The sequence below is a fragment of the Peromyscus californicus genome, unplaced genomic scaffold (assembly GCF_007827085.1).
Source record: "Peromyscus californicus insignis strain IS unplaced genomic scaffold, ASM782708v3 Scaffold_13__1_contigs__length_99412109, whole genome shotgun sequence".
Classification (NCBI taxonomy): domain Eukaryota; kingdom Metazoa; phylum Chordata; class Mammalia; order Rodentia; family Cricetidae; genus Peromyscus; species Peromyscus californicus.
In genome coordinates this window covers 10,474,579-10,501,138 of record NW_026294424.1, presented here as the reverse complement: position 1 = coordinate 10,501,138, position 26,560 = coordinate 10,474,579, and the positions used below count along the sequence as shown (strand labels likewise).

At 42.1% G+C, this 26,560-nt stretch overlaps 1 long non-coding RNA gene across 1 annotated transcript in view; it reads right to left on the bottom strand.

The window, feature by feature from the left end:
- Window positions 1-23,988, bottom strand: part of LOC128108215 (uncharacterized) — a 36,784-nt gene extending 12,796 nt beyond the window's left edge. The window contains exons 1-4 of the long non-coding RNA XR_008217364.1: window positions 21,774-23,988; window positions 21,181-21,349; window positions 15,785-15,831; window positions 14,382-14,422 (exon numbers count right to left, since the gene is read on the bottom strand). This is a non-coding gene — a long non-coding RNA (uncharacterized LOC128108215). The remainder of the gene's footprint in view (window positions 1-14,381; window positions 14,423-15,784; window positions 15,832-21,180; window positions 21,350-21,773) is intronic.
- Between the last annotated feature and the right edge of the window lie 2,572 nt (window positions 23,989-26,560).

Here is a 26,560-nt window from a genome sequence, read left to right as displayed (position 1 = left end):
GTAGTGGGAACTAAGCCATGGGCTTCACCCATGCTAGGTAAGCACTCTGCCCTGGAGTCACCCTCAACCCTCACTTATTGCTGTTTATTCTAAGTTTCCTAAGCTAGCCTGAGGCTTCCAGTCCTTCTTCCTGGGGGTCTGGAGAATCTAGGATCACAGGCCTGCATCACCAGGCATGACTCCGTGTTTTCTCATACTCTACAATTTGGGCTTTGCAGTCTGAGCTCAGCAAGTCTGGAGCACAACAATGTTTGGGTGGTAGCGTTGCATACACTTCTGATAGCAAAAGGATTTTAACATACTTCCACCAATGGTTGGAGAACGAAAGCCACAGCACTGGTCCTGTGCTGTGACAGGAGATCTGTCACCATGCACTGACCACACAGCCTGAAGCATGTTCTCTAGTGACTAACTGTCACGGGTCAGGAATAGATGCCCTATCCCATGCCACATACTTTTTGAAAACGGAGTGGGGAAAGCCCGAACGCTGCTGCAATGCAGGCCTGGGCAGTGCCTCAGAATTCGAAGCGAATTCGAAGCGATGGGTGCAAACACTTCCGTAAGCAGAGACTGAGGCACTGGGCAAACCCTTTCTCTCAACATAAGCTTAATGGGGTGTCATACGATAAAAAGCTCTAGGCCAGCTAGTTTGTGGTTTGGGTTTTGGTTTCCACTAGATATCAGCAGAAGGCTAAAAGGGGGCCCATAGGTGTGGCTGCTTTACATATAGACACTGCATCTCCTGTAAGCTGAGAGCTATCATCTGCTAGACATCCCGGCTCTAACCAGACATCAGCCAGGATAGACACCTGTTGAAGCTCACCCCGCTGTTAGCCTTTGCTGTAACTGAGGCCCACCAACATCCACCAATACACCTGCTGAGGTCTCTTGGCAAGAGATTGGCCATTTATGAAGGCAACCCATCTTTTCCGTACTCTCTTTGTCTCAGGATTGTTGATTTCCATGGCAAGTCTCCACTGGAAGGGGTGTACACACTGTGCTTCCTGGTTAGGTCCCAAAACTATACCTTGTTAACTCATTCTGAGCTGGATAATAGCATCCGCCCAACAGTTAGCAATGAGGCAGAGCCAGGAGCTGAGCTCTGAGAACAGGTGGGATCCACACTGCATTTTCCCTACTCCTGCCAGAGCCCAGTGTGTGTTGCGTGGATAGGTTTTGGGATCTGCCTGATATATTTTCCTACCTCATCAAACTAACTAGAGTCTGAAGATATCACCAAATTAGGCAAGACTGGGAGGGTTTTCAACCCTGTGACTTTCTTCTGGCAGATCAATACATTTACTGTGGTCTGCCCCAGTAAGACTGGGAATCTCACTGTTTGTTTGCAGCCTGTTAGAAACATTACTTGTTCTTACTATTAAATAATTTTACATATTCTAGTGTGTTTCTTTGCCTCTCCAGAAGCCTCTGGAGAGATGCAGTTAACAATGACCACATCCTTCTGTAATAAAGGTAATTTCCCTGAATCCTTGCCCCAGTTAGCTTTTTTTCTTTTGTTGAATTTTGTACTGGAGGGTAGATGAACAATATTTGATAGGTCAAATCAGTATATTTCATTATTTTAGACTTTCTTGATTATTCCTGAAAATAATACTCTTTGTGTGGTTGCTATGCATTTGTATTCCTCTTTTTAAGCATGTGGGTTGTGTACTAGGTTGAGCTGAACTGTTAGAACAAGTGGTTGCCGAGCAAAGGCTGAAATGAATTGTCACCAGGCTATCCAGTGCAAAGCTGACTGGTGATGCAGGCTCACGGAAAGAACCGGGCTCCTGATCTTGGTGGCTCTACTGCCCTGAGTGTGGGTGATGAGGCTGAGCCATGCCAGAGGTTCCTCGGCGGGTAGGAATGGAGGATGGAGCAGCACACTGGTTCCATGAAAAGCTGGAAGGGTAGGGGGAGCTTGGAGTGACAGCTCATTTCTGTCTCTCTTACCCTAGAAAGGTGCTAGAGTGGTAGTCAAGAATGGGCCATGGAGGGCCTGATCCAGTTGGTGACCCCTCAGCCATAGGTTCATAGTTCATATGTTTCCATTCATTTGGCTATTTGTCCCTGTGCTTTATCCAACCTTGGTCTCAACAATTCTCGCTCATATAAACCCTCCTCATTCTCGCTAATTGGACTCCCAGAGATCCACCCGGGGTGAGACAGTTGATTGGCTTGATCTGTTTGGGAGGCATCCAGGCAGTGGGACCAGGTCCTGTGCTCATTGCATGAGTTGACTGTTTGAAACCTGGGGCCTATGCAGGATCGCTTGGCTCGGCCTAGGAGGAGGGGACTGGACCTATCTGGACTGAGTCTACCAAGGTGATCTCAGTCCGCAGGGGAGGCTTTGCCCTGGAGGAGGTGGGAATGGGGGGTGGGCTGGGGGGAAGGTGAGGGGGGCCATAGGGGGGAGAACAAGGGAATCCATGGCTGATATGTAGAACTGAATTGTATTGCAAAATAAAAATACAAATTAAAAAAAAAAAAAAAGAATGGGCCTTGGAACAAACTCAGCCATGTTCCAGAGAACAATTGTGTTGCTTTTGAAGAAAATGATGGAATGTTTTCCCAGCTGGCAGTCTGTGCCGTGACATGCTTTGCCTACCTTACCTGGGAAATTTAATAAGTTTGGCTACTATATCTTTGTATATTGATGACAAAAATCTTCCTGTGTATGTTAATAACATGTCTTCTAATATACCATGTTTTTCTTTTTAATATATTAATACAGGGAACTCCTATAAAATATGAAAAAAAATGACCACATTATAAACAGTTCTTTTTTTATTATTTTATTAATCTAGTGCCTTTCCTAAAGGAGAAATAATCAGAGGTCTTTGCTAAAACTTTTTTCTGTATTTCAACAAAATACAGTCTATCTTTGGCCATTGAAATTGTTTTCTAATTGAATTGATGCATCTATGCCAGTCTTGACAGTTTTCCCTTCCTTAATTATTGACAATTACACTTCAGCTAATACTTCACTTAAATTAAAAAAAAAGATAAAATGATAAAATGTAGGTTTCCATCTCCTTCAAACCCATTCACATAAACTCACACTGGAGTAACAGACAAACTCATGATCCTACTGTGTGCTTGAGGTGTACAGATGCTCTCTCTCTCTCTCTCTCTCTCTCTCTCTCTCTCTCTCTCTCTCTCTCTCTCTCTCTTGCTCTGTGTGTGTGTGTGTTTGTGTGTGTGTGTATCTGTCTGTCTCTCTGTCTTTCTGTCTGTGTCCCTTGGAAGAGGTTGTTTAAATGTCATAGGAATAAAATCTCATATCAGAATTCTTTCTCTTTGCTTCTCTAGGAAATAGAGTTTTATCCAATAATAAAATTCCACCCAGCTCCTCACCTCCAGCGCTTCACCTTGCACTTGGATGCTATAGAAATGGTGGTTTTCATTAATCCTCATGGACCAGACTTTTATCTACAAGCTCCCCATCTGCAGAGTCTTTACCTCTCTCCACCTTTGTAAGTAAAGAGAGTTGGGGTCCTGCTCGGGTTAAACTTTGCCTAAGGAAATATTATGGCCGGTTTGATCTTCTGTCTCTATCACTGAAACTCTCCAATGAGATCAGTTCTTGTCATTTCATTTACATATTCATAGGAGTAGTAGAACTCTCTGCTTCCTATAAGGACTTTGCCTTTCCATACCAATCTGAGTGTCCTGTGCTGCCACCTTGGGCTATGGTGACATCTGAGCTAGGCTGCTGCCAGGGACCATGACTGGGTCTGTGGTCCTATCACAGTCAGGGTCTATGATCTGTGGTCCATGGTGGCACCAAAGGCCACACAGATGCCCAGGGTCTAGGCCACCCTGTGGCCATGTTAGTGTCTGAAGGCTGTGCTGCCACTGAAGCCATGGTGTCATTTGGGCCAGGGCTGCTGCTGAGGGCCATGTCTGGGCCCTACCACAACTAAGGGCTATGTTGATATCCCTGTCTCCTGATACCATCAAAGGCAATGCCAATGCGTGGAGTCTGGGCTACCACCTAGGGCTATGTTCGTGTCCAAGAGCCTCCATGCCACAGGGGTCATGCCAATCCAAGTGGCCTGTGTAGCCACACAGGGCTGGAGTCTGGCTGCTGCCTTGGGCCATGTCTGGGTTCATAGCCCAGCAGTAACCAGATTCTGAGCTGATGTCCATGGCTCATGTTACCACAGGGGGTTCACAGAAACCAAGTATGTTGAAATCCAAGGGCCGTGCTGAACCAGCCTGTCCCTCACTGGCCTCAGGATAGCTGGCCCTGCTCCCCCCCACTGGACACTGCAGCAGAAGAGGGGGTAATACCACCCATGAGAGAACTGACTCCCAGCACTCAGGAGATATGACCCCATTCCTCACCATAGGTGTGGGAGAGCTGGCTCCGATGGCATGGACCCAGGAGAGCTGGCTCTGCCCCTCACCTGAGGGGGTGGTACCAGTGGCCCGAACCAAACAACTCAGCTACCACCCAGACCCACATCCTGGACTTTGAGTTGGCCTGCCCTAACATCTCCCCCATCTATGGTCATTTGGAATGGTAGCCGCATGCTGCTCCATGACTCGGGACAGCAACAGGATATCCAAGAGGAGTTTCATGAGGGTCCATTGATGATGGTGTGCCAGAGAACTTCAACCAGACCAATGACTCGTGGCAATGAACATTTTGTGGGTGGGACTGATTGGACAAAAGGGTATACATACTGTGTGACACACTGCAGCTCCTGATGCCACCAGATGAATGAAGAGGTGTTGGAAAGATGGAGGAGAGAGATTGTTTTTTTTGTTTATTTGTTTGCTTGCTTGCTTGGTTTGGTTTTACTTATTTTTTTCTCGGGGGGGGGGCATACTGCAGGGGTGAGGAGCAGATATGGGAAGACTGGGAGGTGAGCAGGATTGGGGTACATGATGTGAAATTTCCAAAGAATCAATAAAGAAATACATTTTTTAAAAAAAACAACTTTGCCTTTGCTCTCATGGCATGACTGTTTAGCACCAGACCAGACGTGTCTTCCTGACTAAGCTTGGTCATTTCTAGTGTTCAAAATGGGACATTCTTCTTTCAGTTGAATGCTTAGAAAGCATTAGAAAGTTCTCACCAGAACTATTTCCAATATTTTTGTACATTAGGGAAGAGGGGGAACAGCTGGCCAGAGGTGTGTGAGAACATACACAGCACTGGTCAAGTTCATCATCTTAAACAGTAGAGTATTGAACTCCAGGACAACTACAATAGCCACATTAAAGACCACTATCACAAATACAATAATAGTAATAAATTGTAAGTATTGTGAAAAATCACCAAAATGTAACAGACAGGAAATGAGCACATAAAGTTGGAAATGGTGACGGACTTGCTCCAGGCATGGTTTAATAAACCTCTACTCTACAGAAATCACACATTAAAATGAAACAATGGAATGCAATATGCATGCACTTCCATCACATGAGAAGTTTCAAGTGACCAAAAACAATGGCAGCAAAATTCTATAGGTGGGATGATCTCAAATATAAAGAGGAAAAATCCATAAGGACTAGAAGAAATATCTCAAAGGGGGCAGGGCGACTGAGGAGTGACAGTCGACAATGCAGTACTGACCCTGAGGAGCTGGAATTCAGTCAGACTTCATAAGACTGCCCTCAGTTCAGATGCCAGCCACGAGTTCAAATTCCCCAAAGTCTTCACTTCTGACTGACTACAATATCAGAGTTCTCACAGTCCTCTGATATTTAAAATTTATTATAATAATTCATGGTCTAAAAAGTGTTCTTATAATTATATATATATATATGGATATAAATGAGGACCAGTCAAAAGATAGACTCTGGGAGGGTCCTGAATGCAAAGTTTCCCTATCCCCAAGACATGTAACTCTCCAGACACCTTAACATGTATCACCGACAAGTATCATCCCCGGGGATGATCAGCTGGGCTGTAGGTAGACGTTTTATTCCAGTCTCACTTCCCATCATGACTGACTGTGTCAGTGGAGATGAGCTTGACCTTGACTCCCCTTCCCTCGCCAGAGGTTGAAATGATGTCACACAGCCTAAAGCCCTAACTCCTCATCCGCTTTGTTAGACTTTCTGACATAACCAGGTCCCCAGCCTGAAGCAAACGTGGGGACTTTCCAGGAGCTAACTTATTAATACAAATGCTGATATTGTCCCAGAATAGTAGAGACACTTGTCACTTGGAAGACCCCAAGGCTGCCTCCCATTAACCAAAACCATAAATGAGACAGAACCTCTGTTACGCAACAGACTCTAAAACATTTTCCTATGTATCCTTTCTCTGACTTGCTTCAGTGTTTCACATAAGCATGAATTATCTGTAATAAAAAAAAAGCCAAATTAAGTTTTAAAACCAAATACATCTATAAGCCTCAGATGGGACACAGTTGTAAACGACAAGGAATCTTTGAAAGCCATCTCTGACAAAGCGTATGGAAAATACACGAAGGTAAAAGAAGATCCTGGGGGGACAGCTTGGTGGGTGATATGCTTCCTGCACAAGCATGAGAGCCTGAGTCCAGTCCCCGCACTCCCCAAACAAGAATAAATAAGAAGCTGGGCTCCACTGCATATCTGGAATTCCAGCAGCTGCACATCTGGAATCCCAGCAGCTCTGGGCAGGCAAGAACAAGAGGAAGCTGGGCCTGCTGGTGGGACGGTCCAGCCAAACTGCTGAATTTCAGTTCCAGCAAGAGACAGTGTCTCAAAACATGAAGTGGAATACAACTAGGGAAGACATCTGACCTCAACCTCAAGGCTGCCGAAGGTGTCTAGAGTAAGTGACAACTGAGTGCTTAGCCCTAAAGAGGACCATGGCATGCCGCCTAAGACCCAAGGGACAGAGCAGAAGAGGGGACGGAAAAGGCCTGAGAGCGGGACGGTGGGGAGAAGGGTTGTTCAAGCCCATCTTCCCAGCATGACACAGCCACAGCAATCAGGTCATCGCAGCAGCCATGGGTACTGGGCCAAGACGGCACAAGACTGGGTCTACAAACAGCCAATCATAGATGCAGGAGGGGCTCAGAGGGCCCCACTCATCCCTGATTAATTATTGACTACAGATGGATTCTTGAGAGGGACAGTCATTGTCTTATGTCATGAATGCACTGGTGAGCCCACCAGGCTTCAGTGGACACCTCCAAACCCCTCCAAACCTCTGGTCAAACAAAAGACCCTGGTTAAGCTCAGTGAGTCACAAAACAAAAAGTCACAAATGTGGGTGGAGTAGAATATTTTAAGGCGTGTTACTTTTGTTTATGTTGCATTTGTTTAACTCTGTGAAGCTGTGTTACTGTGCCTATGTAAAACACCTGATGGTCTAATAAAGAACTGGCCAATAGCAAGGCAGGAGAAAGGATAGGTGGGGCTGGCAGGCAAAGAGTATATATAGAAGGAGAAAACATAGAAGGAGAAAACTGGGGGCAGGGGGTGAATCTAAGATCTGGGAGCCAGAGAAGGAAGAGGACTCCAGGGGCCAACCACCCAGCTACACAACCAGCAAGCCACAGAGTAAGAGTAAAATGTACAGAAATAAGAGAATGGGAAAAGCCCAGAGGTAAAAGGTAGATGGGATAAGTTAAGGAAAGCTGGCTAGAAACTAAGCCAAGCTAAGCCCGGGCATTCATAAGCAATAGTAAGCCTCCGTGTGTGGTTTATTTGGGAGCTGGGTGGCAGGCCCCCCAAAAAAGAGCAAACCGCCCCCCAACAACATGTGGGAAAGGGATTTGTAGTGAGGAGGAGATGATAGGGGGCAGGAATAAAGGAGGTGTGGATGACAGTAAGCAGAATGCATTATATACATATATGTCAGAGAACGAATTCAATCAATAAAAAAGAAGCGGAGAAGAATTAAGAGGGATTAAGTAGGATAAAGCCAAACAAAACCCAATGTTTCTTAATAAAGCTGTAGAAAACAAAAGGAAAACATCTGAAGAGCTGGGAGGGTGGGAATAATGCATTACCTAAAATGGAACACAGCTGTGAATGGCTGGGACTTTCCGGAGATGTGGGGAAGCAGAGGCAGGTTAGAAAGACATCTGCAGATTAGAAATGTGTCCAAGCGGTCAGATAGCCACCCCAGTGTCTGCACGTATCATTTCAGACCTTTTGACTCTTGGCCTGTCATTAGTGGGGAAAGCGAAACTGCAAATTTATTCTGCCTAAAATTTGGACTTCTGAATGTTCCCTCTGAACTTGGAAGCCAAGGGCTCCAGACACACAGGCAATGTGAATGTCTAGGCACAAGGAAGTTCAGAGGTGAAGACTTGTGTCATGACCATTGCCTGGCTAAAGCCAAGTGCACTTCAGCAGGCTCTGGTCTCAGACAAGGTGTTCACACAATCAAGTCTCACAACACTGTCACTCTGAGACTTTGAAGCATCAGCAGCCTTTCTACTAGACATCAGGAAAACCTCTGTGAGCTGTGGAGAGTTTCAGTGGAGCCCCAGTGTATTCTCTACAGGATAAACATCTACACCATATCCTGGGAATCTCGTGCAGTCAGAAATCCAGGTTGGCTGCTTGCAGACCTTCTCCTCTCTCTCTGTTCCCCCAGACCCAATCCTTCAGTCTTGTCACTAGCACTACAACAAATCACAGCTGCAGCTTCCCTTCCTGCCCACATCTCCTATGGATCCCACAGACCATCGCCTCCAAACTTCCTCCTCCCCAATCATCACTGTATCCCAGCCCCCAACTCCTGCTCAATCACAGGCCACACCAGCAAGAACACCAGGTAGGCTGTCAAAGATATTCTCTCTTTCTTTCTCTCTCTCTCTCTCTCTCTCTCTCTCTCTCTCTCTCTCTCTCTCTCTTTCTTCCTATATTTCAATCCATAAGTCTCATCCCTACTCCTGCAACAGATCACTAGCTGCAGCCTCCCTTCCCCAGTGCTCACCTCTCTGTGGATCCCTCCTAACCTCTCTACCAAACTGGTCACTGTATCCCAATCTCCAGCACCAGCAGTCATTCCCTGTGAACACACCACCTGAGCAGGTCAGTAAAACAGGCAACACACAGCCATCAAATGTGTGCAAATCCAGACAGGAAACAGAAATGAAGGAGCAAAACCCACCTGACAAAGACAAACCTAGAAATCAACACTGAGACCTATAAATCACCATTACCCAGATGCCTAGATGCCAACATAAGAACACAATGATGTGCAGGCCACACCAGTTAGAACAACAGGCACAGACCATGCCAACTAGAAGAACACATAGGCTGCCCACCTGCCCACAGAACTCTTCCACACCCTCAGTGCAGGCCATGCCAGTCAAAAGAACAGGTGCAGGCCATGCTAGCTGGAACAGACCACACCAGCCAGAACAGCCCCCCAACTCGGGCAGAGACCCCCTACTTCACCAAAGGCCATACCAGCTGCCAAAACTCCAGGTCACAAAGACCAGAAGACCAAAGAGGAAATAGAAATCAAGGAATAAAATACCCATCCAACAAAGACAAACCCAGAAATTGGCACCTAGACTTATAATTACCCCAAACCCAGATACCTAGACACCAGAGGAAATAAAAACACAATCAACAACAAGCCAGGGCATTATGTCCCCACTAGAATACAGCTATCCTATGACAAGAAGTCCTGAAAATTCCAACACAGCTGAAGGACAAGAAAAAGACCTTAAAACCAACTGTTTGAAGATGATAGGGGTCCTTAAATAGGAAATTAATTAATCCCTTAAAGAAAGCCAAGAAAGAACAAACAGTTGAAGAAAACAAATGAAAATATTCAAGACCTTAAAATGGAAATAGAAGCAATAAAGAAAATGCCAACAACAACAACATAACAGGAATTAGCAGTCATTGGTCATTAACATCTCTCAATATCAATGGACTCAATTCCCCAATAAAAAGACACAGACTAAAAGAATAGTTGTGAAAACAGGATCCATCCTTCTGCTGCATATAAGAAACACACTTCAACATGAAAAATAGAAATTACCTCAGAGTAAAGGGTTGGAAAAAGATTTTCCAAGCAAATAGACCCAAGAAGCAAGCTGGTGTAGCCATTCTAATATCTAACAAAATAGACTTCAAACCAAAATTAATCAAAAGAGACAAGAAAGGACATTTCATGCTCATCAAAGGAAAAAATCTACCAAAATGATCTTTCAATTCTTAACACCTATGCCCCAAATGCAAGGGCACCCACATTTGTAAAAAGAAATATTACTAATGCTTAAATCACACATCAACCCTCACACATTATTAGTGGGAGATTTTAATGCCCATTCTCACCAATGGACAAGTCATCCAGACAAAAACTGAACAGACAAATATTGGAGTTAAGGGACATTACGAACCAAATGGATCTAACTACAGAATACTTCACCCAAACACTAAAGAATATATCTTCGTCTCAGCACCTCACAGAACTTTCTCCAAAACTGACCACGTACTCAGTCACAAAGAAAGTCTTAACAGTTATAAGAAAACTGAAATAACCCCCTGCATCCTATCAGACCACCACAGATTAAAGCTGAATTTCTGAAACAAGAGAATGCCTACAAATTTATGGAAACTGAACAAAACTCTGCTGAGTAACTACTGGTTCAGGGCAGGAATAAAGAAATTAAAGACTTCCTAGAATTCAATAAAAATGAATGCACAACATACCCAAACTTATGGGACACAATGAAAGGAGTGCTGAGAGGGAAGTTCATAGCATTAAGTGCCTACATAAAGAAATTGGAGAGATCACTTACTAGCAACCTAACAACACACCTGAAAACACTAGAACAAAAAGAAGCAAGCTCACCCAAAAGGAGTAGACAGCGGGAAATAATCAAAGTGAGGGCTGAAATCAATAAAATGAAAACAGAGAACACCACAAAGAATCAATGAAACAAAGAGTTGGTTCTTTGAGAAAATCAACAAAATAGACAAACCTTATCGAAACTAACTAAAAGGTAAAGAGAGAATATCCAAATTAACAAAATTAAAAATGAAAAGGGGGATACAACAGCAGATACCGAGGAAATCCAAAGAATCGGTAGGTCATACTTTAAAAACCTGTACTCCACAAAATTGGAAACTCTTAAAGAAATTCTCTTGATATATACCACTTACCAAAGTTAAATCAAGATCAGATAAACAATTTAAATAGACCTATAACCCCTTAGGAAATACAAGCAATCACTAAAAGTCTCCCAACCAAAAAAAGCCGAGGGCCAAATGGTTTTAGCACAGAATTCTACCAGACCTATAAAGAATAGCTAATACCAATACCCCTCAAATTATTCCACAAAATAGAAACAGAAGTTTCTATTCATTTTATGAGACCACAGCCACCCTTATACCCAAACCACATGAAGATTTAACAAATAAAAAGAGATAAAACCAATAATTTCCCTCACGAACATAGATGCAAAAATACTCAATAAAACACTTGCAAACCAAATCCAAGAACACACCAAAAAGAACATCCACAATGATCAAATAGGCTTCATACCAGAGATGCAGGGATGTTTCAACATATGAAAATTAGTGGATGTAATCCACCATATAAACAAACTAAAAGAAAAAAAAAGCACATGATCATCTCATTAGATGCTTTAAAAATCCTTTGACAAAATCCAACACCACTTCATGATAAAAAGTCTTGGAGAGGTCAGGGATGCAAAGGATGTACTTCAACATTATGAAGGCAATTTACAGCAAGCCTATAGCCAGTATCAAATTAAATGAAGAGAAACTCAAAGCAATTCCACTAAAATCAGGAACAAGATAAGACTGTCTACTCTCTCCATTTCTATTCAGTATAGTACTCAAAGATCTAGCTGGAGCAGTTAGACAACTGCAAGAAATCAAGGGGATACAAATTGGAAAAGAAGAAGTCAAAATAATGATAATTGCAAATGATATGACAGTACACATAAGCAGTCCCAAAAATTCTACCAAGGAACTCCTACAGTTGAAAAACACCATCATCAAAGTGGCTGAATACAAGATGAACTCAAAAAAAATCCTACACAGAAATGACAAACCGGCTGAGAAAGAAATCAGGGAATCAACATCCTTCACAATATCCTTAAATAATATAAACTATTTTGGGGTAACTCTAACCAAGCAAGTAAAAGACCTGTATGACAAAAACTTCCAAGTCTTTGAAGAAAGAAATTGAAGAAGATATCAGAAGATGGAAAGATCTCCCATGCTACTGGATTGGTAGGATTAACATAGTAAAAATGGTCAATTTACCAAAATCAGTCTACAGATTCAATCAATCCCTATCAAAATTCTAACCAAATTCTTTACAGACCTTGAAAGAATAATACTCAACTTTATATGGAAACACAACAAACCCAGTATAGCTAAGAAAAAAATCCTAAGCAATAAAAGAACTGCTGGAGATATCACTATTCTCTATTTCAAGTTGTATTACAAAGCTATACTAATAAAAACTTAAAAAATAATGCCAAAGCATGGTATTAGCATAAAAACAGACCTGTTGATTAATGGAATCAAATTGAAGACCCAGACATAAGTCTACATACCAATGGACACCTGTTTGTTTTTTTTTTTAATATAGAAGCCAGAAATACACAGTGGAAAAAAAGAAAGCATTTTCTACAAATAATGCTGGTCTAACTGAATGTCTACATCTAGAAGAAAGCAAATAGATCCATATCTATCCCCCTACACAAAACTCAAGTCCAAGTAGATCCAGAGACTTCAACATAAAACCAGATACAGTGTACCTGATAGAAGAGAAAGCAAGGAATAATCTTAAATGCATTGGCACAGGAGACTACTTCCTGAAGAGAACACCAATAGCATAGACCCAAGGATCAACAATTAATAAATGGAACCTCATGAAACTGAACAGCTCTGTAAGTCAAAGGATACCTACAATAAGACAAAACAGCAGTCTACAGAATGGGAAAAGATTTTCACCAACTCCACATCTGACATAGGCCTAATTTCCAAAATATATAAAGAACTCAAGAAAGTAGACATCAACAAACCAAATAATCCAATTTCAAAAATGGGGTACAGATCTAAACAGAATTCTCAACAGAGGAATCTCACATGTCTGAGAAACACTTAAAGAAATGCCCAACATCTTTAGCCTCAGGGATATATCAATCAAAACAACTCTGAGATTCCATCTTACACCTGTCAGAATGGCTAAAATCAAAACCACAAGTGGCAGTTCCTACTGGCAAGGACGTGAAGCAAGGGGAACACTCCTCTATTGCTGTTGGGAATACAAACTTGTACAGCCACTATGGAAATTAATGTAGATGGTTTCTCAGAACTCAAGATTCAGCTTACCACTCCTAGGCATACACCCAAAAGATGCTCCATCACACTACAAGGGCACTTGTTCAACCATGTCTATTGCAGCTTTATTTATAATAGTCAGAAACTCCAATCAAACTAGATGTTCCTCAACCAAAGAACAGATAAAGAAAATGTGGCACATTTACACAATGAAGTATGACTCAACTGTTTAAAAAAAATGACATCATGAAATTTGCAGGCAAATGGATGCAACTAGAAAAAAAAATCATCCTGAGTGAGGTAATCCAGAGTATAGCATAAGGGGCTAGCAGGAGAAGGGTGACTCTCCTTAGGATAGAATAGATAACTATGGGTTATCAGGGAGGACTAGAATAGGGAGGGCAGAAGGGGGACAAGAGGGTAATACGTGGAGGGACAGGTAAAATTAAGAGCCATTTGACGAGTCATATGAAAGCTTAATACAGCAGAAGCTACCTAAATTATATACATATATGAAGGCAATCTAAACGAGATCACCAAATAATGGGGGAGACAAAGCCCCAACTGGACATCTCTAGTCACCAAACAAAGCTTCCAGTACCAATCATGGGTTACATCTAATAGAGTCTTGGCCAAGGAAGTCCCATGGTAACCTCCAAACAACCCAGGCTATTGCCAAGCTTATTAGTTGCTCTCCACAAACCGACAGTAAGGTCATATTGCTGAAGACAACACCTATACAACTCACTGAACACATAGAAATTGATCTGATGCCTATTTAGAGCCTTTACCCCTACTGACATGACTACAGTGTTCATGTTACTAGAAGGTACTTTGCACCCTACCAAAGGAGAAAGGTAAACATCAACATAGCTACAAACACTTCAACCTACAATGGTGATCCACCTGTAAGATGCATTAGTGCAATAGTGGTACAAAGTTGTGGGAGTAACCAACCGATATCTGATTTGACTTAAGGCCCATTCCATGAGATGGAACATATACCCAATGCTGCTTGGGTGGCCAAGAACCTGAGACAAAATAGGCCAAGGACCTAGGAGAAAACCAAGTACTACTGTTCTGCTAAAGGAATATAGCAATAAAATGATTTCCTAATGACATTCTGCTATACTCACAGATCAGTGCCTTGCTCAGCCATCATCAGAGAAACTTCCTCCTGTGGAAGATGGAAACAAACACAGAGACCCACAGTCAGGCAATATGCAGAGAGTAAGAGACCTCAGACACTCAGCCCAAAAAGGAATATCTCCATCAAATCCCTCACCTCAGGGATAAGGGAACTCTGAGGAAGAGGAAGCAGAAAGAGTGTAAAAACCAGGAAGGATAGAGAACTCTAAATAATCAAGGCCTTAGCCAGGCATGGTGATGCATGCCTTTAATCCCAGCACTCAGGAGGCAAAGGCAAGTGGATCTCTGTGAGGCCAGCTTGGTCTACTGAGTGAGTTCCAGGACAGCTAGGGCTGTTACACAGAGAAACCTTCTAGACACAACAGGACTAGTACATGTGTGAACTCACAGAGACTATGGCAACATGCACAGGGGCTGCATGGCTCTGCACCAGATGGTGTTCTAGAGCTGAAAGGAGAAGTCAACACACACACCCATCCATAACCCAGAAGCTATATCCAACTGATACCCACTTGCAAATGAAAAATTAGTTTTCTAAAGGGCATCTCACCAAAAACAAAAAACAAAAAATCACTCTTAAGGTAGGCCCCATGCCCAGCAGTAGACGGACAACACAAAACAGGTCCTTTGTGTGTGTGTGTGTGCGTGTGTGTGTGTGTGTGTGTGTGTGTGTGTGTGTGTGTGTGTGTGTGTGTATTATGGCTTCTGGTTTGTGGATTTTACAGGATTCCTGAGTATACAAAGTGTGTCTCTGCATCTATATGCATTTCTTGGGGGGTTTCTTTATCTCTTTTTCTTGTTTGGTTGTTTGTTCCTATTCTAATTTGTTTGTTTTTTATTTATCTTATTTTATCCTATTATTATTCCCTAGATGCCTGTTTGTTTTCTAATGAGAGATAGAAATGGTGTGGATCTGAATGAGAAAGGATATGGAAGGTGTATGGGGAGGGAAAACCATATATAATATATAATATATTCTGATTATATATATTACATACATATACGTACGTAATATATAATCTATAATATTGTATAAAAAATCTATTTTCAATAAGAGAAAAAATGACAAAAAGAAAACTACTACAGAAACTTCCTAAAATGTGTGAATGTATGTGTTGATAGACAGGTAGGTAGGTAGATGATAAATAATGGAGATCTCCTCTAAAAAGGAGACAATACCCTAACTGGGTAGACACTGCTTGCTAGCAAATAAAAACCAAAAATGGGTTACCTTTGAGTTACAGGTCATTAGGGTCCCATAGACTCCCAAGAATTACAAGATATCTCCAGTACTCTTTGTTATCTTCCAGAGTTTGACAGTAAACCCCATTGCTGAAGACAACATATACTTGAGTCACAGAACATGAAAAAAAATCAAGATGGCACTCACCTGGAAGCTTCACACCTAATGGCTAGTGCTGAGAAGTGATATGTACACTATGGGAAGAAAAAAGCAATCATTAATCTCACCCAGTTGTGAACCATGCAGACCACAATGACTAGTCTGACAATGCATGCCCACTGGTACAATAGAGGCATGAATGTTATAGAGGCAACCAACCACTTTCTGTTTGGATCTAAGGCCCACTCCATGAGATGGAACACATACCAGGTACTATTAAAGAGGCTAAGAACATACGATGATATTGGTCACAGACCATACAGGAGAACCTAGTACTACTATTCTGCTAAATGGGCATAGTACGAAAACGGCCCCTTATGATTTACAGTTATAGATCAGAGCACCTTTCAACCCTCATCAGAGAACTTCTCCTTGCAGTAAATAACAGTTGACACAGAGACCCTCAAATGGTCAAGTGCAGAGAATAAGAGACTGTGTTCTCAGCCCTAAATAGAAGAACATATCACACCCACCCCTGAAAGTCTCACAGAGGCAGGAAGAATGTAAGAGGCTGAGGTGGGAGATAACATCAAGGAGATCATTTTCAGGACATAATGTTTGCAATGTGAATTCACAGCAATTGTGCCAACATGCACAAGCCCTGCACAAGCTTATACCAGACCAACACCCAACATAGAGTGGGGAAGATGGGCAAGAAACCCCACCACTAGTTGAGGAGCTATTGAAAACTGATCGCTGCTGGGGGGGGGGGAGTCAGTTTTCAATAATGATGTGACCCCTGGAAGGTCAAGCTGCTCCCAAGATTAGTTGGGCAACACAAACTGGACTCATTGGGGAGAGGGAGAAGAATATTTAAAGTTGTGTGGGAAGGGAGAGGAGGGTAGAAAGGGCAGGCATGAGAGGATTTGGGGAGTTGAATATGTTCAACTTTAGAAAGACCAACAATTCGATGAGCTAGGAAGACACTAACTCTTTATGTATTTAATCACAGGAAGTAAATATAACCAAACAAAAACCCATCAGAGGCATGAGAAGAAATCTGACAGTACCAAAGGAAAAACAGCCTGCTTTTTGTTGTTTGTTTTCATGGAGCTGGGAACTGAATCCAGCGCCTCCTGTAACCGAGGTGATGTCCTACCACTGAGCTACAGCCCCAACCCAAACATTTCTAACACTAAGATATAAAAACCATAGCCATATCATTGTGTATTTTAATTTTAAAATAAAGCAAACTCTGCACTCCTGAAAATAAAAATCTAATCAATAGGACTATTAATCAATAGGACTACTCAACTCAACTGAGGTACAGTAGGGCCATCCAGAGCACATCCTCTGACCACAATATACTTACGCTAGAAGTAAAACAAAATGATACTTAGCCATGCTTCAAAGGCATAAAATTTTTAAATATGCTTCTAAATATATTATGGGTCAAGGAAGAAAACATAAGGGAAAATGTTTTGAACTATATAACAAAGAAAGTGCTATATATCGAAACTTGACTATGATCTAAAGCAATTCTTAGAAGGAAATGTATCTCATTTTAAATGGGAATGTCAAGAAGAGCAACTAAAGTTAACATTTCATTTACCTTTATTCTTCTGTTTAAGTCCATAACATACCATTTCATCACAGTATTGTTTAATGTGTAAACTATATTGTTATATATAAAAAATAAAGTATGTTTTCTTGGAATAAAAAAATAAATATAAATAAAAATTGCATTCCAGTCATCTGTCTCCAAAGCTTTTTAAAGAACAATGAAATAAGTTTTCAAAAAAATAAGGAAATAATAAAAGCGAGAGCAGAGACTAATGAAATAGCAAACAAGCAGCAGAACAATGGCCAACTCCACCCCCGAAAGACAAGAGTTGGTCTTGGAAAAACTAATGACAGAACTTACAAACCACAAGCAAAACCGTTCACGAGAGAAGGGGCGAGCAAAATATCGAACGTCACAAAAGGAAACGATGCCTCACTTAACAAATCCTGTCCAAGGAAGATGACAGGAAAATGTCATAAACAAGTTGTCTGTCAACGAACATGAAACTGGGTCATAAGACTTTTCAAAAAGTCAATTGGTAACAACATATTCTAACAAAAAAAAAAAGCCTGAATCTCAAAGCTCCCTGGTGACTTAGGAAATGCTCAAATGACTCTAGCCTTACACTAACTCTTGCAGAGTAAATTTAAAAAAAAAAAAAAGACAATGCATTCACTGACATATTTGATGGAGCTGGGATAACTTTAATAAAGCCCAGCCAGTCAACCCCCTGCTCAATGTCATGGTAGTAAGGTCTGTTGACATCGTGATAGGATGTGTGATGAGCTATTGATGCTCAAATTAAGATGCAACAAAAAGAATCCTTTACCTCACTCTAACATAAGAAACATCACATACACACTGAGCAACGTTCTCCAAAACACTTGACCCATTAAACAAACAAACCAGGCTTGGTGGCACACACCTTTAGTTCCATCACTTGGGAGGCAGAGGCAGGCAGATCTCTGTGAGTTCAAGGCCAGCCTGGTCTACAGAGTGAGTTCCAGGAAAGAAAAAAGATAAAACAAACCAAAAAAAAAAAGGCAAAAACAAAAAAGTAAGGAGTCCTAAGCAAAGAAAATCAAGACAGATGAGTAAATAGACACAGAGTGAAACACAGCACAGAACGATGACCAATAGGGTCTTGGGGCTCCAGAAAATCTCGTCAAATCTGAATGAAGTCATTACAACATTGAAAGTTTTTCTTTGAAAAGTAACAAGGCAGGTGTGATAGCACATACCTGTAATCCTAGCACTTGTAAGGCAGAGACAGATAGATCCCCATGAATTCAAGGCCAGTGTGTCTATGTAGTTAGTTCCAGATTAGCTAGGTACACTGTGAGACCTTGACTCCAAACAAAAATAAGTCAGCCAGAAGATAAGTCCTCAGACACAAAATCTTAAACATTAGCAAACTTAACTCAGCTGTACTTAGACACAGAGAAGAATGAAGGGAAAGTAAGTAGAAGTGAGAAGATGGAAAGAATGAGAAATGAGAGTAGATAAACAGAGTGTGGGGGCTGGAGATGTTAAGAGCACTGGCTGCTCTTTCAGAGGATCTGGTTCAATTCCTAGCACCACAAATGGCGGCTCATCACTGTCTCTAACTCTAGTCCTAGGAGCCAGACACACTCCTGTGGCCTCTGTTGGCACCAGGCACATACGCACATACATGCAAGCAAAATACTCTACACATAAAATTTTAAAATAATTTTTGTGTGTATGGCTATTTTGCCTGCATGTTTATCTGCATACCATGTGTGTCCACAGTGCTGACAAACACCAGAAGAGAGTGTTGGAGCTCCTGGAACTGGATTGGTCCTCTGGAAGAGCAGCCAGTATTTCTAACAACTGAACCATTTCTCCAGTCCTTAAAATAATGTTTTAAAGGAGAATGTAATGAGGTCTAATTGAATTACTACCTGGGTCATGGTGCTAATTAATCTGTAGGACAGGATGTAGTCAGAACACTAACAAACTAAAGTGGAGCTCAATGACCATCTTAGTAGATGCAGAAAAAGATGGGATGGATGTCAATGTTTGCAAAACAGTAATCTATAGTAATTTTCTTAACCTGATGAAGGGTATGTATAGCTATACACACCCCAAAACTCTTGGTAAAGAATATAACAAAAGGTTAATAAAGCCTCTAAAAATAAGTTTCTCTAATTTTACTAAGAAAATGAAAGACCTACCTGTGGTGATATATTGTATACCCTAATAAACTTGCCTGAGGATCAGAGAACAGAGCCAGCCACTAGATTAGACATAGAGGTCAGGCAGCAGTGGCACACACCTTTAATCCTATCACTAGGGAGGCAGAGATTTGTCTGGATCTCTCTGAGTTCAAGGTCACACTGGGCTACGTGAGATTGATCCAGTATAGAAGAGAAACAGAGCCAGGAAGTGGTGGCACACACCTTTAATCCCAGCACTTGAGACCCCATGCCTTCACTTGGGAAGCACACACGTCTTTAATCCCAGGAGGTAATACGACAGGACAGAGAAAGGTTTATAAGGAGTGAGGAAACAGGAGCTCACTCTCTTTAGGCTGAAGATTTCGTAGAGGTAAGAACTAGTGTCTGGATGTTCTGCTTTTCTGATCTTTCAGCTTTCACCCTGATATCTGGCTCTGGGTTTTTTATTATAAAACCATCTAAGATTCGAACAACACCTACCTACATAGACAGATACTCTGCAGTTGTGGTTTCGTTCAAGTGTTTAACTGTGTAAAGATAACTGTCCATACTGAATTTATTTATTGTTGAAGTCAACACAATTTCCATCAAGTAAACTGACTCTAAAGTTAGGTAGAAATGCAAAGAATACATGTGAAGGGGAACAATTTGTCCTTCTAATTCTTTGGGAAATGTATAGATTAGGTCAGTGATGTATGGTCACAAGGAGCCTGAATCGGTCAACAGATCAGAACCACAGCACAGAAACAGGCCAAGCACAAGTGATACCCTCACTGAGGGACTGTTATCTAAAAGTATAAGATTAAATTCTCTCCTCCACAAGCTGCTTTTGGTCTGAGTATTTCATCAACAGAAACCTTCATTAGGACAACCATAGAAATTCAGAATTGTACCCCACTTCTTACACTTGAAACCATGTACAGGAGATGCTAATGCCTGTGAAGATACAAGGATACACTGACAAGGATTTTTGCAGCCATAAGCAACTGGCTTCATATGGCTGTCTCTAATAGAAAATAAAGACCCATAGAAAATAAATTGAAATCTACTGAATTATACACTAGGGAAGGGTGGATCTTGCAGTATGTGGATATCTTAGTTACTTTTCCATTGCTGTGATAAGACACCATGACCAAAGCAGCTTAGAAAAGAAAGAAATTATCGGGGGCTCACAGTTTCAGAGGACTAGAATCCATGACAGCTGTGAGCATGGCAGCAGGCAAGCAGACATGCTGAAGCAGTGGCTAGAAGCTCACATCTTTATCCACAAGCACAAGGCAAAGAGCTCTAACTGGGAATGGTGTGCGCTTTTGAAACCTCAAACCCTGCCCCAGCTATCACATCTCTTAATCTTTCCCAAACAGTTCCACCAACTGGAGACCAGGCATTAAAATATATACGAGCCTATGGGGACCATTCTCATTCAAATCACCACAGTAAATTATATCTCAGTTTTAAAATGACTAATACAAATTAACAGACAAGTAGAATTTTCTATGTGTACCTTTGAATTTGTGGGTAAAAATGCCCCTAGGGGTGACCTAGGCATAAATGGCCACTTTGTGCCAAGATGGTAACAGAAAAAGAGAAAGTTCTATGTCTGTCTTAGAGAGGGCTCTGAAGGAACAGAACTGATAGAATGAATATATATTAAATGAATATATATTAAAAGACTGGCTTACAGGATGTAGTCCCAGTAGTCCAACAATGGCTGCCTCATGCTTGAAAGGCTGAGAAGCTGGTGTTGGTTCCACTCGTGAGTCTGGATGTCTCAGTCTGGCGCTGGATTCCAGAGAACTCTTGGAAAGCTCCTTATCTTCAGTCTACGCTGGAATCTCAAAGAAGGTGGTTCTAAAACCAGCAAAGGAATGCCTCAGTAAGAGACTAGATGTCTAGAGAGAGGGAAGCCAGGCAAAAGGAAAGCTTCCTTCTTCCATGTCCTTTAATCAGGGCTTCCACAAGAAGTTGAAGCACAAATTAGGTTGTGTCTTCCTGTTTCAAATAAGCTGATTAAGAAAATCTCTCATTGAAAGTACCCAGCAACTTGTTTTTTTATTTAATTCCACATGCAGTCTGTAGCCGGAAGTTTTCTCAGGTCCCAAGTTCCTCCATTTTTGCCTGGCCCTGCCTACCCACACCCGCTTATAAAATAATCATTCAGAGGCTTAAAATTAATTACCAATTGCATGGCCTATGGCAGACTTCTTGTTAAATAGCTCTTATAACTTAACCCATTTCTATTAGTCTATATGTTGCCATGTGGCAGTGGCATTACCGGTCTGCTGGCATCTTGCTGCTCCTTCTGCGGCAGGCTGGCATCTCTCCTCTCCTTTCCTCTCTCTGTTTATCTGCTTTGGATTTCCCACCTGCCTCTAAGCTGCCAGTCAGGTTGACAACCAGAATTAGCCATCACAATGTCTAACCACAGTGCTTCACTGGGTTTCCACATGGGTACCACTGTATTTTCACACAGGCAAGGGATCTGTGAACATAAGAGGAATGATAAGTTCCAGAGAAGGTGACACAAACACACCTTGTCCTTTCTCACCCATGAATACAGCAATAAATCAGTGTGAAATGAATGGGGCAAAGCTTTGAGGAGTCTTACAAGGAAATGGTATGAGGCAAACAAAACCAAGAGGGCCAGAACTCTAAATCCCACCAAACTCGTGGTGAAATTCCCAGTTTTCCTGTGCTATTTCCTGGACCAGGACTGAGTCATTCCAAAACCCAGAGTTGTACTCTGGTACACTGGAGAGTTCTAAGATATACAATCTGGTTCTTGACTGTTCTCTTGTGTGTCAATATTCACTTAACTCCATAGTAGCAAAGAGACCATGACAGTGATAGTGCTTAGGACATCTGATACCTAAACCTGAATCTATGAACCCATACCTTATAGTCAGAAGAGTGGCAGTCCAAAAAGCTGGGGAAACCATCACTACTTTTTCTTTTCTTATCTCCTAATGCTTGGTCTCAGATACAGACACACAAACACACACACACACACACACACACACACAGAGACAGACATGAGGGCGGGGCATGGACACAGGCAAGAGAGGTGGGTGGTGTACTAACCCCAGGGTTTAAAAGAAAAATTCATCGACATCTATGTGCCTGGTCCTACTCTCTCTGGGACTTGTGTCATGAAGTTGGATTTGTCAATGGCTTCCTAGGCGTCTATTGAAATGATCACATGACTCTTATCTCTAAGTCTCCTGATTTGTCACATTGATTGACCTATGGGTATTGAACCATCCCTGCATCTTCAGGACGAAGCCAATTTGATCTTTTTGATACATGCTTGTGTTTGGCTTGCAGGTATTTTATTGAGGACTTTTGGACCTATGCTCAACAGAAAACAGTTTTGGTTTTTTTGTTGCGTTTTATAAACAGAGTTAGGGAGTTGAAAATCTGGGTTATGCCTTTGACCTGGGATTCCTCTTCTATGCCTATAATTGAAGACTTGTTGTTTTCCAATAGTCCAATAGTTCCTGCATGTTCCTTTCATATGTTTTTCATTTTTTAAAATATTCTTTGCTTGAGTTGCATATTTCCTCTACTTTATCTTCAAGTTCTGATGTCCTCTCTTCTACTAGATCCATTCTCCTTGCAAAGTTTTCCCCTGAGTTTTCTAAGTGAGTGTTTGAGTTTTTCAATTCCATCTTTACGTCAGCTTGAGTTCTCATCAATATTTCTATCTCTTTACTAGATTTTGTTTTCAAATCCTGAATTTTTTTATCATTTCATTTAGCTTTATATTTGTCTTTCTTAGACATCATTCAGGCATTTATTGGTTCCCCATTGAGTTTGTTTGTGTCTTCTTTGGATTCTATTCATTCTTTGACCAAGTTTATGATTGTTCTTATAAATTCTATGTTCCGGGGTTCATCTAGGTAATTCTCATCAGAAAATATTTATATGGGATCAATGGGTTTAGGGGTGCATGCTGTTTGGTCTTTAATACTGTTGGTGTTTTTACAACGTGACTTGGGCACATAGACTTTGCTCTTTGTTTGTGTGTCTGATGTAAGATTCTATCCTGCCTCTTGCTTGGCTGGTGCTGAAGCTGCACACCAAGAGGTAGGCCTGGGAGCATTGAGATGATACAAACAGGATTTGTTATTGGGGCACTCACAGGAAAAGCCAGTGTGTACGAGCTTTGTGTCAGGAGCTAGGCCTGGGGGTGTGGAGATGGCATGGGCAGGCTCGGTTCTAGGCAGGATCACTAGGGGTCAGTGGATCCCAGTAAGTTCTTCCTAATGATAACCTGAAATGTAACTAGGCCCAACTAATCACTAAAAAGACCCAGACTAACCAGCAGAATTAAGAAACAAGAAGTGTGGTGGGTAGATGGCTCAGCAGGTAAAGGTGCCTACCACCAAGCCTTATAGCATGAGCTCAAGCCCCAGGACTCCACATGGTGGAAGGAAAGAATAGACTTGTGTAAGCTGTCCTCTGACCTCTATACCTCTATCACAACATCCTTGCACACACTAGATAAATAAATAGGAAACAGATTGCTTTTTTTTTTTTTTTTTTGGTTTTTTTGAGACAGGGTTTCTCTGTGTAGCTTTGCGCCTTTCCTGGATCTCGCGCTGTAGACCTTGCTTTTAAAGAAACAAGAACCAACTCCCTGTTGTCTCCAAGAAACACACTTAGCTAGCAAAGATGCCCAAAAAGTGGGTGTCTAAAAATGGAAATCAAATTGGCAAGCAAGTGGAAGCCGTAAACAAGCAGGCACAGCTCTTCTTATGGCTGATAAAATAGACTTTAAACTAAAGCTAATCAGAAGAGATAAAAAAGACCACTACATATTAATAAATGGAGCAATGGGATACAAAAAATACAACAATTATAAATATTTATGCAGAGTATCAAAGCTCCCGATTCCATAAAACAAGCACTACAAGGCATAAAAGATCACATAGTTCCTGACATAATTAAAGTGGTAAATGTCAATGTCCTGCTCATATTTAGATACTTCTTCTAAATCTAAAGTCAGCAGAAAAACTTCAGAGCTAATTTACATAAGAAATCAACTGGATTGAATATCTACAGGGTTTTTTTTTTTTTTTTTTTTTTTTGGATTTTTCGAGACAGGGTTTCTCTGTGTAGCTTTGCGCCTTTCCTGGAACTCACTTGGTAGTCCAGGCTGGCCTCGAACTCATAGAGATCCTCCTGGCTCTGCCTCCCGAGTGCTGGGATTAAAGGTGTGCGCCACCACCCGCCCGGCGGGTTATTTTATTTTATCTGACAAATAGGGAATACACATTCTTCTCAGCAGTGAATGAAACCTTCTCCAAAACTGACCCCATCATAGGCCACAAGACAAGGCTTAACAATACAGAGAGAGAGAGAGAGGGAGAGAGAGAGAGAGAGAGAGAGAGAGAGGGAGAGAGAGAGAGAGAGAGAGAGGGGGAGGGAGGGAGGGAGGGAGGGGAGGGAGGGAGGGAGGGAGGGAGGGAGGGAGAGGGAGGGAGAGAGAGAGAGAGAGAGAGAGAGAGAGAGAGAGGAGAGAGAGAGAGAGAGAGGAGAGAGAGAGAGTTCTTTAGGCCACAGTGGAATAAAGGTAGAAGTCAGCAGCAAGGGGGACTTCAGAAATGCCATGTGAACATCACATACATCAAACACACTTTGATTCTGTCATCTATGTTGGTTATATTATAGCAGAAAAAAATTTATTTATCTTCCAACTCATGAGATAGAGGGTGGACTGTGGAATCTGAGATTTGTGCTCTAGGAAGTCCAGCAAAAAGAGAGGGAGAGGAAGGGAAGGAATGAGAGACAAACAGAACAGACAGAGAGACAAAGACAGAGAGACAGAAAACACAGGCCCCTGAAGCTCTTGGGGAGGAACTGGATGGTTCCAGGAGCAAACCAACTGGGTGAAAAATGTTCTCCAATTGTCTTTGCTTCTAGATTCCTTGGCCAAGGAAAGAATGTGTTCTATTGATGTCAGTGTGAAGAGCATGGGCATCGTGCCAGCAAGCTGGAAACATCAAGTGTAAGCAGGTTATCATTTGGAACAAGGAGACAAGGCCTCTGCCCTGTGAGCTGGTACCCAATAGAGAACAAAACTTCACATTTAAGATTTGTCCAGGTGGGGCTGGAGAGATGGCTCAGAGGTTAAGAGCACTGGCTGCTCTTCCAGAGGTCCTGAGTTCAATTCCCAGCAACCACATGATGGCCTCACAACCATCTGTAATGAGATCTGGCACCAGATATAGACAGAACACTGTAGACAATAAATAAATCTTTTAAAAAAAATCAAGATTTGTCCAGGTGATTAGCAAACACACAAATGAACTCTGACTTCCCATCCACTAGCAACATATAACTAAGAGTGGGCCCTTCCATCCACACCACGAATCTGCTTCCACGAATCTGCTTCATCCTATACTCCAGGCTTGTAGCCTCCTTTATGTCAGAGAGCCAGTAAGGGAAGAACTGAGCCACCAGTACCAGTGTGTGTACTCTGAGCCATTCCCCAGCCTTTCTTACTATTCCTGACATTGTGACCTTGGTTAACAGTGAGATATGGAGCAGACCAGAACATGCCTTTACCTAATGAGGGAGACAGACAGGTGTCCCCCGGATAGGTTACATGGACACCGTGTGGGTGTCTGAGTAGAAAGCTTCACTGCTGGGGGAGAAAATGTCACACCCAAGACTACTGTACTAAACAGCAAGCACCCTTCCGGAGAGGGATCCCCCAGAAGTACTGTCTTTTCTACAGAACATGTCTCAGCCTTCTCTCCAGAAGCCTGTCACCTGCCTCCAAATTGTCAAACCAGACAGTACTGCCTCTGAGGGTCTCAGTCCCCAAGGATCTGGATTTCCAATGCCATCTTCTCACATCCACTCTCTCCAGCCACCTTCTCTTCCACACTTGAGAATTCCACCGACTCCAACGTCGGCTTGCCAAGGCCGACACTGTCTCTTCTCAGCCCACCCCGCCTTTTTCCAGACAAAGCAACTCTCTAAGGCGTTGTTCTCAACCTTCCTAATGCTGTGGCCCTTTTTAATGCAATCCCTCCTGTTGTGGTGACTCCCAAC